The 15,267-nt window shown below is 30.3% G+C and overlaps 3 long non-coding RNA genes across 4 annotated transcripts in view; 2 read left to right on the forward strand and 1 right to left on the reverse strand.

Annotated features, from left to right (window-relative positions):
- Positions 1 to 401: 401 nt before the first annotated feature.
- Positions 402 to 3,090, reverse strand: LOC134256620 (uncharacterized). The gene is made up of 3 exons (XR_009989758.1): positions 2,584 to 3,090; positions 1,934 to 2,035; positions 402 to 762 (listed from the first exon to the last, which is right to left on the reverse strand). It is a non-coding gene; the product is annotated as an uncharacterized LOC134256620 (long non-coding RNA).
- Positions 3,091 to 4,085: 995 nt separating this feature from the next.
- Positions 4,086 to 15,267, forward strand: part of LOC134256623 (uncharacterized) — a 28,571-nt gene continuing 17,389 nt past the window's right edge. Inside the window, exon 1 of one of the 2 annotated variants that reach the window (XR_009989761.1) lies at positions 4,086 to 4,171. This is a non-coding gene — a long non-coding RNA (uncharacterized LOC134256623). Of the gene's footprint in view, positions 4,206 to 15,267 lie in introns of both variants that reach the window. The other variant, XR_009989760.1, reaches the window with a different exon arrangement.
- Positions 8,855 to 14,667, forward strand: LOC134256618 (uncharacterized). The gene is made up of 5 exons (XR_009989757.1): positions 8,855 to 8,947; positions 9,327 to 9,386; positions 9,722 to 9,793; positions 10,612 to 10,739; positions 12,173 to 14,667. It is a non-coding gene; the product is annotated as an uncharacterized LOC134256618 (long non-coding RNA).

Consider the following 15,267-nt stretch of genomic DNA (forward strand, 5'->3'; position numbering starts at 1 on the left):
GCATAGAGTAGCTATGTTTATTATAGAATTCTATATATTGGCAAAATATTAAGGGGGGGGGGGGCAAATGTTGGTCATAATGTGAAAAATAATTATATATTTTCTATGAAATACCCAAGAGCCATTAGCAGGAATAGTAGGGCAATGACATACTAAAGTGAATAATTACATAGATGTACAATAGGTGGTTTTTCACTTTTATGAGTTAATATTTTTGTCATCCAAGTAAACGTTATCCTTAAGCTTTGAAAATAATAATAGACACTTTTGACATAGATTTCTTAAATTTTTTTGTCAATTTTATAAAAAATCAATAATTGTAACAAATGATGGAATTATCATTTTACATGCAATGAGACTACTGTTTATACACTTTTTATCTTTTATTTAAGAATTTACATTATTAAATTTTTTTTTTTAATTATTTGAAGCATATTCATAGTAGTGCATAGTGGACCCATATTATTGTGCATGAATAACTTCAGGATAAGTGGTCAAAACTTCCCTCAGGTATAATACTAGGCAAGACTAGGATTTTCTTCAGATACTGTAAGACTTCACTATTTCTTTGATGTTCTTTGGGAGAATAACAGCAATGTTTGTCATTATATTGTTGTAGTATAATTGAGCAGGCTTAGTGAAGGTGTCCCACCGGTATCTCCCATTCTGTGAAAACTCTCACTAATTTTCATCAGATACTCATTCATTTGCTGAATGTCATGACTGGTCATGACTAATTGTAAAACTCTGGCATCTTGAGTTCTGTAATAGACAATACAAGTATTTAGATTTACCAGGTAGATAATACAAGACTTAAGTTAACCAGATATCTCTGTCAAGACTGTAGCTCTACTGGTTTGTACTTATAATAAAGAAAGAGAAAACTAGCAGTTGGGACATTTACAAAAGCAATCAATAGAATAATGACAAAAACAGATACACAGAATTATTTACCTTATTGTAGTTTACTTGTGTGCCAAGTTATATTGAAATCAGACCAAAACTGTAGGAGGAGTAGCATTTTGAAAAACTGTTTACAGACGGACAGACATACAGACAGACAAACAGACGACGGACACATTACTATCGCATAAGCTCTTCTGGTCTTTGACTAGTAGAGCTAAAAATGATTAAAGGAACCAATTGGATCATGAAAACAGTTACACTTGTACATGTAATAGGTCATACATCCTCTCTACACCAGTGTAAAATGATTTTTGGACTTTGCAAAAATTATATTGAATAAAGATGTAAATAATAAGCTTCTCTATTTCATTTTCAATACATGATACATGGCATTTAACCCCAGGAAAAAAATGTTCAAACACAACACAGTATCAATAGAAATAATTGCTATTTACTTCTATGGAGAAGATACATGTAAACAACATGTTTATCATTTAGAATTTAAACTATCTTGCCCTTTTAAAATGTTAGGAATACTTAATTTGATTATAAACTGAGTAATATATTGTAAATGTATATTTATTAGCATTTAAATCTAAGGGCAGATAAATAGAACAGAATCATAACTCTTTAGTGTTCAGTGTAGAGAGGTCTCTTAAGGAAAATGGTAGAAACTCCTGTCAAAATTTTTGAAAATAACAACTTGGGTCATGTTTTAATGAATAAAATGAATAAGTTTTACAGTGTAGTTTTTTTTTTTATTTCTTTTTCAAAGTTGCACAAAAATTGAATTTGAAGTAAAAAATATTTGTATAGAATAATTAGGATGATTTCAGATGGGTAGAAATTGGAACATCATAGAACGTTTACATGCCTTAAAAAGTGGGTCAATAATAGTAGTTAATGTATATATGGAACATGAAAGCTGTATCCTCTATCCTTCAAAATTTGTTACCAATGTCTAATTTCTTGAAAGATATAGAAGTCAAGGCTATTGGGTCAAAATTATAGTACATGGACACTATACCTCTTTATAATTTGGTTTTAATACGATGTTGAAGGCTCCATGAATGATCTAAATATCTTCCCCTTCCTTGTGATGCCCCTCACTTGGTCACACAGCAGCATGCTACAATAAATTGTATATTTTCATAAAAATAATTCAATTCCTTACAGGTACTAATTAAAGCACAATTATATAAGAATGAGTTGTTAAATTTTTTTGCCATTCACCACATATTTAACGGTACTTTTTATTTAGTTTTGTATGTTGACAGGTCTAAAATAAATAACCGTGTACAATAATTCAAATTGGAGAAACTTTTTAATTAATATCTTGTTAAACTTTAAATGCATACATCATTATAGAGTACTCAAGATGAACAAGGAAAATGAAATTTACAAGTTCAATTCCAAAGATTATTTCTTATTCTACCCACATAGCTATTAATAGCTACAATGTACATGTATGTAGGTTAAAGCTACCCAAAGTAGCTATTTTACCCACTTCTAAGGCCTAACCGTTACACATGTAGATAGAAATGCTTTAGTATAGTCTTTGGACTGTACCTTTTTACATTCATTTCGATTTAATTCTTTTTCAATAATTTCATCTACCCATAACTCTACGAACAAATATTATAATTATATTGTGTATCAGAAATTGTAGTTACTTACGTGTACATGCATGGTGTATAACACTGGTAGCGTTGCACCAGCTTGACCAATCAAATGACCTGGTTTCAAATTTTCACGTTCTGTTTGGAGGGGAATTCTTGGTCCATCTCCTCTGGTGTTTTCAATATGCAGGTGTGAACTGAGAAGATTTGGAATTTGACAAAACTTCCTTCTTCACCTCTTTGTATTTTATTTTGAAGAAAAGTTAAAATAACGTCCACATTCGATAGTCATTCACTGTATTTACTAAATAATTTTGCAAGTGTAACACATGGCATACGACCTACTTTAGACAATACATGGCCATTGCTAAAACTCACGAGTTGTTGAATGTCTTCAGAATAAACAATATAACATCTGCTAAGGAAGCTATACTGTATAATCTAAGCAGTTTTGTATAAAAATATCAGTAAAACACATCGTTTGTGAAAAGGAACTCCAAACCGGCAAAACGTCATGCTTACAAATACTTTTGTTTTTACCTTCCTTCACTGTCGGAACTAGAGAGTTCTTCAAAGGGAGATAATATTTTTGTGAAATGCTAGTTTTTTAAAATTTTCAAATGCATTTTATTTTTTTAAAACAAAAAACACACATCCAGAATAATTATGAATAAATAATCAAGTATGTTTGCTTTCAAAATATTGTTAATATTTTATAAACCTATCTTGGGATTTTTTATAGAATGGCACTGAAAGTATGGTTATTTAGCGTGTTGGTTAAGGGTTAAAAATAGGAGGAAATTAAATTTCTTTAAAATAAAAAGGGGAGTTAGTGATGAAGCAAAATAATTTTTTATCTTTACTTCACACCTTGTTTTCACAATTTAATGCACTTAATCCAACCATAGTGCATTACTTATTTTGAATTTTTTATGTCAAATTAGGAGAAAACTGACCTTTTCAAACGTGGGGGTAGCCACAAAATGTGTTAGGGGGCCATAACCTGGAGGACAGGTCACATCTCAAAATTTTAAATATACCTAATTAATCTCATACACATTCATAATTTTTTCATATATGTTTTATTAAAATCTGTGGTATTCGTTTGAACGGCATCTGTGGTCCTTACAGAGAATGACTCTTAAATACTCTGATAATGTTTTCCTACATATTGATATAAAGTTTTACGTATCTTTTTCATTAATTGCAAAACAATGTACCAGTATTTTGATGCTTATTGACATCATAGCATTTTCTTTATAATCAGGCTGTGAATATCACTATCATTTTTTTTTTTACAGAATGTCCTGGAAATTCCCGTCAAGCCTAAAGTTAGAGACTGACGGAAAGAATATGCAGATTTTAATTATTATTAATCAGACATGGCACCCTTTTGATCACTTCTTTAAAACTGGTTGATTGAAACAGTGTCTTCATTAATAATGCATAAATCACTTTATCAAAAATTGCAAGTAGCATAAATCAAACCAAAAATGCAGGTACTTACAGGTATGTTTATTTTTAAATTCGCAATAATCATCAAAACGAAAGTAGATTTCCCGTGACAATAACAATGCAGGTGCGCAAGGTGCCAGCGATCATCGCCCAACCTGATATATAGGTACAGATCAAAGGCGGATTTAGAGGTGAGGTATTTTGGATATTGTACTTCTTATACATGTAAGTACGTAAAGTATAGCCAAATTAAGTCACTAAACAGATGGATGAAATTCCAAATACCTTCAAAAGCTAAATCTAGGCACTGAGCCCTCTTGAACCCCACCCCAGATCCCCAAAGCGTTGTCCAATACTTTTAGAATCCTAGATCAAACTCTGTTGAACGTGTTGAAACAATATGTGGTCAAACAAATGAAAATAATCCATTTCTAGAGTAGATTTTATTTTTAAACTTACTGAACAAATATGACACTGATACATGTATCAGTGTGACATGCATGCAAAGTTTAGACTTGTTTAAGTATAGACTTTTTTGGTTGAAAATTAAAAATTAAGAAAAATGTCGTTAATAAATCTATTTGAAAAAACCTTATACATGTATACAATTTAGCCAACAAAGAATTTAAATCGATATGCAAGGTTATTTTGTCTGTTTTATTTCAAACTTTGAAAAATTAAATCGTGCGAAACCAGGTAACTGGTATCTTATTTCGGTCAAGATTCAAGCATTTAAACAATTGAATAGGAATATACGTGCATAGTTATTGCATGAAAACAGATGATGACAATAAAGTATTAAACATATCTATAAGGTATACTGTTTAAGGCATGTTGTTTTTTAGTGCTTACACTGAAAAAAGGTTATGTGTATGTATTGCATGTGTTTCTTTATCACTTTTTAATAATTTCAAGTGACATTTTCTTATTATTTAAACCATTTTGTAGAAGACAGCATTTAAGTAGGGATATATAGCTTAAGTTGGTTTCAATAGATAATCCAAACTTTGCGATGGTATACTGTCTTTTAAAGTATTTTGTAGTCGGCAATAATTATGACCTAATCTCGGTGCACAAATTGTCGTCAATCGCACTGTAGGTCGTTGGAAAAATGTCATCAATCCATCTTAACACAGGCTGAAAGAAGATACATGTCCACAAGCGAGAGTATGTGCTACCTTCACAACACATAACAATACAAAGTGATGGTGCTGGTGCTAATGACGATGTCATAAAAAAAAGCAATACGTTTAAAGTCCATGTGGTCGGTTAGTTGTCATTTTGTAATCGTCATAGGCCGATCATGGTTGATTTGATACAAGGAACCCGGCAGATTTAACTATCAGTGCACATTATACCCTGGACAACTTTATATACCAGTTAACTATGCATTGACAACCTTATATTTTTTTTTCAGAACAGGAGGACTACTTCGATGCATATACCTTGAAATAAGACATATATTCATTTACATGATGAATAAACCTATACGTTTTTACATTATGAAAATTTCATTCTGAAGTACACTTAATCGTTTCCCTTTGGACGAAGGTTATTCCTTGATTCCTGTTTCACAAAACAAAAAAATTTCCCAGTCAATTGGTATAAAAGTATTATTCTCTTATTCTTTCTATTTATAGCATTGTAGACTTTCAGAAAATAATCGTTTACACAGAAATTTCCAATGATTTCAATTTAGATTAATTTTGAAATTTATATTAGGGTTTGGTCGATCAGAGTTTATTTCATACGAGTCATCTGATAGATTTAACTATCTACGCACTGGTATCTTAATTTAAGTCTTCCAGTACATGATTAGAATTACCGAGCATTACTTTGATGCATTTACCTTGCGAATTTTATAGCAGTTACATGATAAATAAACATTTTTCTTTACATGCATAAGAATTTCATTCGGGGGTATACACTTCTCTTTGGATGAAGTTTTTTCGTTAATTGAAGTTCAGAAAAGCAATTAGATACTCAATGCAAATCGAATCACGCGTAAGAAAGAACGACTTTCCATATTCTGTCTATTAATAGCATCGTTGGTTTTTAGCATATTATCAATTATTATAAAGAAGTTTCAAATATCTCCATTTCAATTTAAATTTATGTTGAATTTTACTGTAATGACTTGACACTTCACACAGCCAAAATACGGTGTACAAGTATGATATAAAATCACATTTCCTCCATTTCCCTCCGATGACGCTATCTCTAGGTATGGAAATTGTATCGGTTTTTGTTGTTGTTGTTTTTTCAACGGATTCAAAATTCATTCAGCAAAATATGTACAATGACATTTACAATACTTCTTAGGCTAAGCTTTTTAACAACAAAGTGCTATTGTTAAACTGTAGTTAACTTTAGTAATTCAGTTTTCACTCTAGTAAATCAAAGTATTTTTTCTATGAATTTCAGATACATATATCTTATCGTTTTTAATTCCGACAAAGAATTTTCTTATGATAAAAAGACCTGTGTTCACACATTTATTCAAAAAATTACATTATTCATTGATATGTAATTGAAGAAATATTAAGGCTCTACTTCTTCAAAAAGCTATAAAGTAAAAGTTTCGTAGTATATCAAAGTATCGTAAAGTTAACTGTAGTAAAATTTTGTAAGATCTATGCTAGATATATTCATGAACATAATTACTAACCCTGTTAATGAGAAAAAAAAATCTTTACGAAATTGACTATATGTATGAAACTGAGCAGTATACATACATGTACATGACAACTAAATGTTTATTCTCGTGCAACTTTATTTAGTAGCTCTGATAGTTAAAGATTTAGTCCTGAATTCATGTCTCTCAAAACATTTCACAATAATGTCAATATTACGTCTTTCCAGTTACCAGATAATCGTGTTATTCTACTCTGATATAATAACATCGACCCGTTTAAATTTGTTCTTCAATTTAAAATTGGTACGTTTTTACATGTCATGTTCAGGTGCGTATTAATGTGAAATATACATATAAATATGAATAAACATATAAATTCAGTATATACATATAATGTATATGTACATATACATTAAAAGATAAGATTACTTTAAGTCCAGTTAAATGAAAAGAAATATCTAAAAACGTATTTCAAGATCATTTATAATGTTGTCAGTAGTATAAGGAGTCCCGCTAGCGCGGAAGATTCTGATTGGCTGAGAGAAAATCACGTGATTTGATTGGTTGAGGGGATAGGTGGGTCAACTGAGTGCAGTCCTAACCCTAACCCCTCTAACCCTAGCCCCCTTACCCTAACCCTAACCCTAACTAACCCTATCCCCTAACCCCCCTAACCCTAACCCCTAACCCTAACTAACCCTAGCCCTAGGGGCTAGGTGTGTCAGTACATATAGTCCCCCTTAAATACTGGGTGTTTACACTGTGTTTACATTGGTACGTTGGTACTACCTTTTTGTTTTTATGCTGACTGCACAGGTAAAAATGCGCCGTGTGCAAAAACATTTCAAGAATGTCATTATGACGTCACGCTTCACAGTCTAGACAGTCCTATAACCAGTTTGAACCGGTTTTAGTGAAAACAAGAACACACACAATACAGATTAGAACACAGATTTTATTCCAAGTGAAAATATACATACAATTTACATTTTCTGTTTCTTCTGGGCCTTCTCACTGGTCTGGGGTAGTTTCCTTTTGGTTTCCCTAGGTTTTCTTTCTATGTCTTTTACCGATACATAGCATGGCTCCATTTGTTTCTTACTCTCTCCTGATCCGCCCTGGGTCCCTTCTTTTTTCTGGTCAATGTTTCCTCCTTCTTCTCTCATTTTTGTCTCTTTCCCCGTGAATGACTTTGTGATTGGTGATAATAATCCACTAATGTAACAAAATCCACTGCTGTTATGACATTTCAGTTTTTCCATCTTGTTTTCAAGAGCACTCACCTTGCTGTTCAATTTATTCACCTTGTCATCCACATCATTCATCTTGGTGTTCATTTGATTTAGTTTGTTATCCAGAGCAGATAGCATGTTCACAATTCCGTCCAGAGTAGTGTTTAAAATGCTCATATCTTCTTCTTTATTCATGTCCTCAGGAAAATTAACCATGTCCAAATTCAAATCCAATTCCACTGCATCCTTTATTATCTCTGTCATGGGAGCTCCTACATATCCTTCAGGTGTCACATAATACTGGGAAATTTCTGAAGTATTCATCCTTGCTTTCTTTTTTTCACCTGTGTCCAGTTCGAAGTGCTCACGCAGAATGATCATCAAATTTTACAGTTTTTTAGTTTATATACCTGCTATGAGCCGTGTGCACCTTTTTACCTGGGCTTTATATACCTGTTCCATCATCTATAAAGGAGCCGTGTGCAAAAAACTGAGGGTCGAGTGCAAAAGAAATATACCTTTTACCTGTGTTTTCTTATATACCTGTTTGTACCCTCTATAAAGTGCCGTGTGCAAAAAGTACGATAAACTTACCTATGCATTGTGACGTCATCCACTGTATAAATACAATGTGATTATGACGTCACACTTTTTCATTTACAGTCTAGACAGCCTAGTCTAGCCAGCCTAACCAGTTTGAACTGAATTTTTTTACTGAAAGACAATAACAAATAACACACAATACAAAAAAACATGTGTGTGTTATGTCTGTCAAGTTATAACACCAGGTCACTTTTTAAAAAAAAAACTTAGAATTTCTTTTTAAATTTTTTAAACTTTTTTTAAAATTAACTTTAAATTTTTTATCTTTTAACTTTTTTAAAATAACTTTAATTTTTTTTTTTCTTATAAATTTTTTTTTTGGTAAACTCCCCTTATAGTTTTTAAGAAATAAAATTAAAAAAAAATCATGTAATACCACATCAGTGTTATGTTATTGTATGACTTCATCTTTTATACATTCGGGTTCGGGGTTTCGGGCGGCCATAGCGAATTTCAGCAAGATTTTACCCCAGTGAAAAAGGCTTGTAATCCACAGTGTAGGTCGTTTAAAGTTGTTTCACATTGTTTATGATTGTGATTATGTTATTGCTCACCTATATGTTTAATGTCAGTTATGCTAAATAATCCATTTCTGTGTAATTTGAGAGAATGTTTTGACATGTGGTTAAAGTATGGCGTGCTATTCATGTTATCATTTAAAAAGTCTATCCTAAATAAATCTGTCTTAAAAAATACATTTTACGAATGACATTTAATATGATTGATTAGAGTATAGGTATCCATATATAAGAGATATTATTTTGCATTACATTTAAACATGTTTTTCTGTCCTGTTTGTCTGTCAATTGTTGCTTTACTTCCTTTGTAAAATGAGGTTAAATTGAGTATCACTGAATATTGTATGCTTTTTTTCAGGATCAGCTAAGATGTTGTTTCACTGGATTATTTAATTGGGCATATAATTGAATAATTCTGGTAAGTTTGTCTTTGTTTTGTTTACATTTCCTATGATGGACATATCTTTGCATTTAACCATGATTTATATGTAAAGTTCTGTTTTGAATGTAAATGGGGTATTTATTCTCAGTTCATGTAAGGTATAATTTGCATGTAACCCAGAGTGTATTTAATATTTCTATGATGGGTCATTCCATGATATTGAATTTAAATCAGAAAAATGTTCACTAAATTTTGGTAAAATACATGGTATCTTTTACATTTCTATCCCTTTTGTCTGTAAATTACTTTGCTTTACTTACATTGTTAAATGAGGTTAATTGTGTATCACTGAATTGTATGATTTTTTTCAGGATCAGCTGAGATGTTATTTCACTGGATTATTTAATGGATAGACTTATTGGGCATATATTTGGATATCTCTGGTAAGTTTGTCTTGTTTTTTAGATTGTTTAAATTTCCTATGAAGGTCATCTTTGCATTTAAGCATGATTATATGGTTAATTTAATTACTGTGTAATACTTATGTGATCTGTTGTCTCTAACTTACATTCATATAAGCACACCCTTATTTAACCTAAAATATATTAACACATGATTAAGGGATCTTCAGAATTTTAATAAGTCCTTTTGTATAAATTATATGATTTAATTTCATAATTCATTATGTATGTTACCCATGGCCATGGAATTCAGACTTACTAAATGGTGATCAAAGAGATATTAATTAGGAATCTAATAAGAGAAAAGGAGGAATTTACAAAAGATTAATCCTAAGTTATTTACTTTTTGTTTTGATTCTAAATATGTGGGATATATGGCATACATATATTTTCATTTTCACTTTTGTTTCTTAGTAATGAGCTTTTCAAAAAATTAAGGACTACATGTTGTACTGTAATGATGCTAAAAAAGATGTATTTTTCTGTATGCAGTACTGACAGATATTAATCAAAATTGAATCTGTTGTTAATAAAAAATCTTTTAGTGTCTAAATAATTAATTTGATAATCATTTTATTTGTGATATCAATACAGTAATTGTGCTTTTTTTTATTATCTAAAGATAACATGATGAACTTTTCTCATCTGGAGTTAATGTTAAAAACAATTTGTTTTGAGATTAAAAAACAAACATTTTCATGAACTTTTTTGGCATTGTACATGTTTGTTCAATTTTTAAACATGTATTGTTTCACACAGTACTCTGTCATATTAACAAAATGGTTTTATTTTCTATACAGTCCTCAACCTGGAAGATATGTTTTGTTCCTAACCATCTATAATCCATTCTCTATGAAGTTCAGACTGTCTGCTCTTCCTTTGGAAATACACAGTTAGTCAGCCAACATAGAAACACACAAACTTGAAGGTAAAGTTTCAATGAGATACAATTGTAATATATATTTATTTATTATTTTATTATTTTTTTTTTTTTTTACATATGCATGTTTATAATTTTGAATTGATATGTAAATGATATATTTAAATAAAAAGGGCTTGGTGGTCATGGTCATTTTTTAGACTGTATTGATCTCTTTTAGAAGAAGAAGAAGAGCTCCATTTCAATATATATACAAAAATGCATGATCAAATTTTGAAACTAAAATGTATGAAAGTTTTCTTTGCCAAATGATAGTTAACAGCTGAAGATAGCATATCTAAAGAATAAGTTAAATATGGCTAATTTGTACCCCCCCCCCCCCCCCCCCCCCAGTTCCTTAATATCATAGTTGGTAAAGATAGCAAGATCTACTAACCAAGATCTTCTTATGAGTGCATGGGACTGTTGTAAACCTTCTCCTGTTTATAAAAAATATACCTTGGAGCATGACACTTTATTCATAAAAGGTACTTTCAATATCATTTCTATGAGTTTGTGTTCTTTCTTTTTAATAATGTAGTAATGAATTCAAGTGTTATATCCCCTTTAACCTCATTAATATGTATGCTTCCAAAATCTTAGATCTGTCTGTATTAAGTTTCTTCAGCTCTTTGAACACAAATACCCTGATTCAATCTTTTGAGGTAAACATCATAGAGACATCATAGATGATTATCAGAGTGTATATATCACAATCTTGACCATAAGGTCAATTTAAATGGTCAAAGGCACAACAAATGAAAGTGAAAACTTTTTTTTTAATCAGAATACATAATTTTGTAATAAACAAACACTGGAAAGTTACTCTCATAATGAGCCTTAATGTCTTCCAAGAGTTCAGTTTGGACTTCCTCCATTAATCCTTGTATCTTGTAATCCTTGTATCTCCAATGGTTTTGTGGGCTAAAATTCATGTGTCTTTAACAACATTTTTTCTGACAACTGTTTTCTCTTATCATCTATAAACTTGACTTCTTCTCTAGTCAAAGGTCTTTCAGGGTAATCCAAGTAATTCTTACCCTCTTTTGGTAATAAATGGTTATATTCTTCATTAGCTTCTTCTACAATCAAGGGTCTTTCTATGTAATCTCTGACAACATTAGGATCACCCTTCTCTGGACTTAATTGATTATATTCTTGTTGAGAAATGATCTCAATAGTGCCATCTTTTTTTATTTTAACTGGTTTACCTCTGTCTATATCTTTCCCTGAAAGAATTCTCTCTCCAAACTGAATTTTACTCATTCCTTTACTCTTTTCTTTACTGGAGGTGTTACCCATGGTTAATATGAAAAGTCAAAATCTTATGTTACAACCTGTATTTATACCCTTTTTGTCTATATTTAGAATTCCGAGCTTATATTACATTTAAAAAAAAAAAAAATTTTTAACTAAGACATTATTTTTTTTTTATTTTTCAGGATTCTCTAGTGAGGGCTTATGGAAATGATCTATGTCTACTCTTAGAATGGTGAAAGACTATCAGATTATGCAAAGACTAACAGAATATCCTCTCTTAAAACACTGAAACAAGAAACTCAAACAGGAGGTGGATGGAGGATTTAAGAAGCACATAGATAAATATGATTTTCAACCATTTTAACCAGTACGATCATAGACTGTGGTTTACAGGATGACAAAGTAACAGGATTGTATCTTTTTACTGTCAGACACTAATTATGGATAAGATGTACCCATTTATTAAACTGAGATCTAGTCAAATCAAGTACAATTTTATTGAAAATATGATTTTCTGATAGCATGAACTCTTTAAAAATTAATTCTCACAGACCTCAAAGTATCTGAATGTGACTTTTATTTTTACCAATTTCTATTGAAGACTGTTGTTATGTATGAGAAGTATACATTTATTTTTCATCTTATTTCTATAACCCCCTAGAAATTACACAAATATTCAGATGCTGGATTTAATATTATTATTTAACTTTCCTGGAATGGTAAATATATTTTGTTTGTGTATGTATCATTTTTATAATTTTGAATTTAAAATTGGTCTCAATAAGACCCCCAATAAAGATGCAAGTGTCCCATAATCTGTGGTTTAATAATATCTTGAATATCTTTATCATATCATATTCATCATACTAATTACATATTGAATGTTTGTAGGAATACACTTTCTTGTTTAGGACACTTTGTCAAGGTCAAAGCATAAGATTATTGAGATGACTTCTTTGACAATAATTTGTAACTTACAAACTTCACATCATAAGTACACAGATGAAGAATCAATAAGATATTTCTATAGATTTTTTGGATCATTTACTCCTGGGTAAAAGTTAGTTACTAAATGAGATTACTGATTTGAATCCTGTAATGCAATAACTTAAACATTGTGTGATAACTTATAGACTTTATAAAAATTAGGTGCAAATTCTTAGGAAAGGATTGAAATGTAAATCATATGCACTATGTTCAAGGATGTTTAAAGACTATTACTATGTAATACCTTAGAATTCTGTAAAAAATTTATTATCACTGCGTAGATAAAGACTGGTTGGAATAATTTATGTTTTGAAATAAGGTTTAGGGAAAAAAGTCAAGAATGTGGATATGACTTTTCAAATGGTGCAGTTCAGCAACTCTGGTGATTTACATACCTTCAGTCATAAATACGTGTAGATAGGTATTGGGAAGACTCCTCTAGTTTTTGAAATTTTTAAATCAAAAGTATAGAATTTAAGTTTGAAAGATTAAATGGCACCATATCATTTGCTTGTGAATTAAAAAATAAATCCAAACATATACATCTTTGGATGATAATTGTAGAATTTTATCAATTCCTGGAGTTCAGTCTTGATATCATCCTTTAATGTCCTTAAAATTTTAATGACTGTCTTTTAGTTTTAGTTGAATTAGTTTCTTTTCTAAATGTGAAAATGACATCATCCAAAGAAGTTTTTCATCTGCATGTTATATGAAGAAGACAATTTTCATCACAGTGACAGAGATTGTTTTGTTAAACATATTGCATTGATGCACAAATATACTTTTAGATTTTTAATAGCTAGAGTTCATATTTCTTAATATGGAATGCTAAGTACTGTTGATTTCAATTTTTTGTGAACAAAGACATACTAGAAGAAAAAAAAAATGTACATGATGTGTTAGAAAAGCATGTGTAAACCTGATGACTTTATAATTGCTGATTAAATCAATTATGAGTTTCATCTTTGTTACATTGTAAACATTTCTAAGTAGTGCACACATCAGAAAACACTTAAAATTCTGAGTATCAGGGTTTAACACAACGATTCCAAATGATTTTTGGACGCTTTTTATGTATCAATAAAAAAGACAAAACAGAATGTTTGTTCACAGATGTCCCAATGGAAAACAACCACAAAGAAATGATTTGATATGTTCTCTATGTGATTCATGTAAAATGTATTTTAAAAATTGTATCCTAAAATTTATCTTTTGCATAAATACATTTTTTGTGGAGAATTTCTCATAACTTTGAAAAAAGTAGTCTTATTGTATAATATGGTTAACTTTAAATTTTGTAGACTTAAAAGTTGTACATGATGTGTTACACATCTTACATATGTAACCATTTCATTTCAGGGCATTCAGCATATATTGTGGTTTTGTCTTAAATTTGTTTGTTCATGTAATCAATAATTTGAGAATACTCAACTCAAATTAGGTAATGCATGAGAGAATAGGTAAGAAAATCAGGTTTAAGAAATGATTTTTACTATTTATAAGGGGTTAGTCTATATATTGAATCTATAAGTACATTTAGTCTATACACTTAAGGTATTTGTTTATGAAATAAACTTGCATTTGAGCATTTTTAGACAATTGTAAACATTACTTTAACCAGTTTTAAAAATGATTAGATTCACTGTTAGCATGTAATTCCTTGTAAAATAAATGAGAAAACAAACAATTTTATTTGAGTCAGTTTTTTTTTTTTTAAAATGTAAATAAGAAGCATTGGAAGTTGGGAATATTTCACAAAGTTGATTGAGCATAATTCTCACTAGGACAGTAGGAGTATAATGATTTAAGCATTAAAGAAACCATTTCATATTTCAATATACAAACCATGTTTAGTCAAGCAGTATATAGTTTACTCTTGCCAAAAAGTAAATGGTATCTCTATTCAGGGTCAATCCAAAGGTAAAAAAGAAATGAAAAAAATATATCTTTTTTATGTATCAAACATGTAGGTATTATTGCCATAAATTCACTGTATTCATTTTTTGTCCTCTTTCTATGTATGAATAGCTCTGATTTAGGCAATCAAAATACAAAAAGCAAATGAGTTATGTCAAATGATGAAGGTATACACCATAAATTAACATGGACAGAGAATTCTGAGTTTCCCTCAAATATGGCCGCCAAGTGATGTGAAATAAAAACAAAATGTGGATTCATCTATTAGGATTGAGACTTGTACATATTATGAATGATGGGTACTATGACATTAAGAATGACATGAAAGAAATAAGTTTGATTCAATTATATAAACAGTTCTTAATCCATA

The sequence above is a fragment of the Saccostrea cucullata genome, unplaced genomic scaffold (genome assembly GCF_032062105.1).
Source record: "Saccostrea cucullata isolate Sc308-1 unplaced genomic scaffold, CSIRO_AGI_Scuc_v1 ctg1604, whole genome shotgun sequence".
In the NCBI taxonomy this organism is placed as follows: Eukaryota; Metazoa; Mollusca; class Bivalvia; order Ostreida; family Ostreidae; genus Saccostrea; species Saccostrea cuccullata.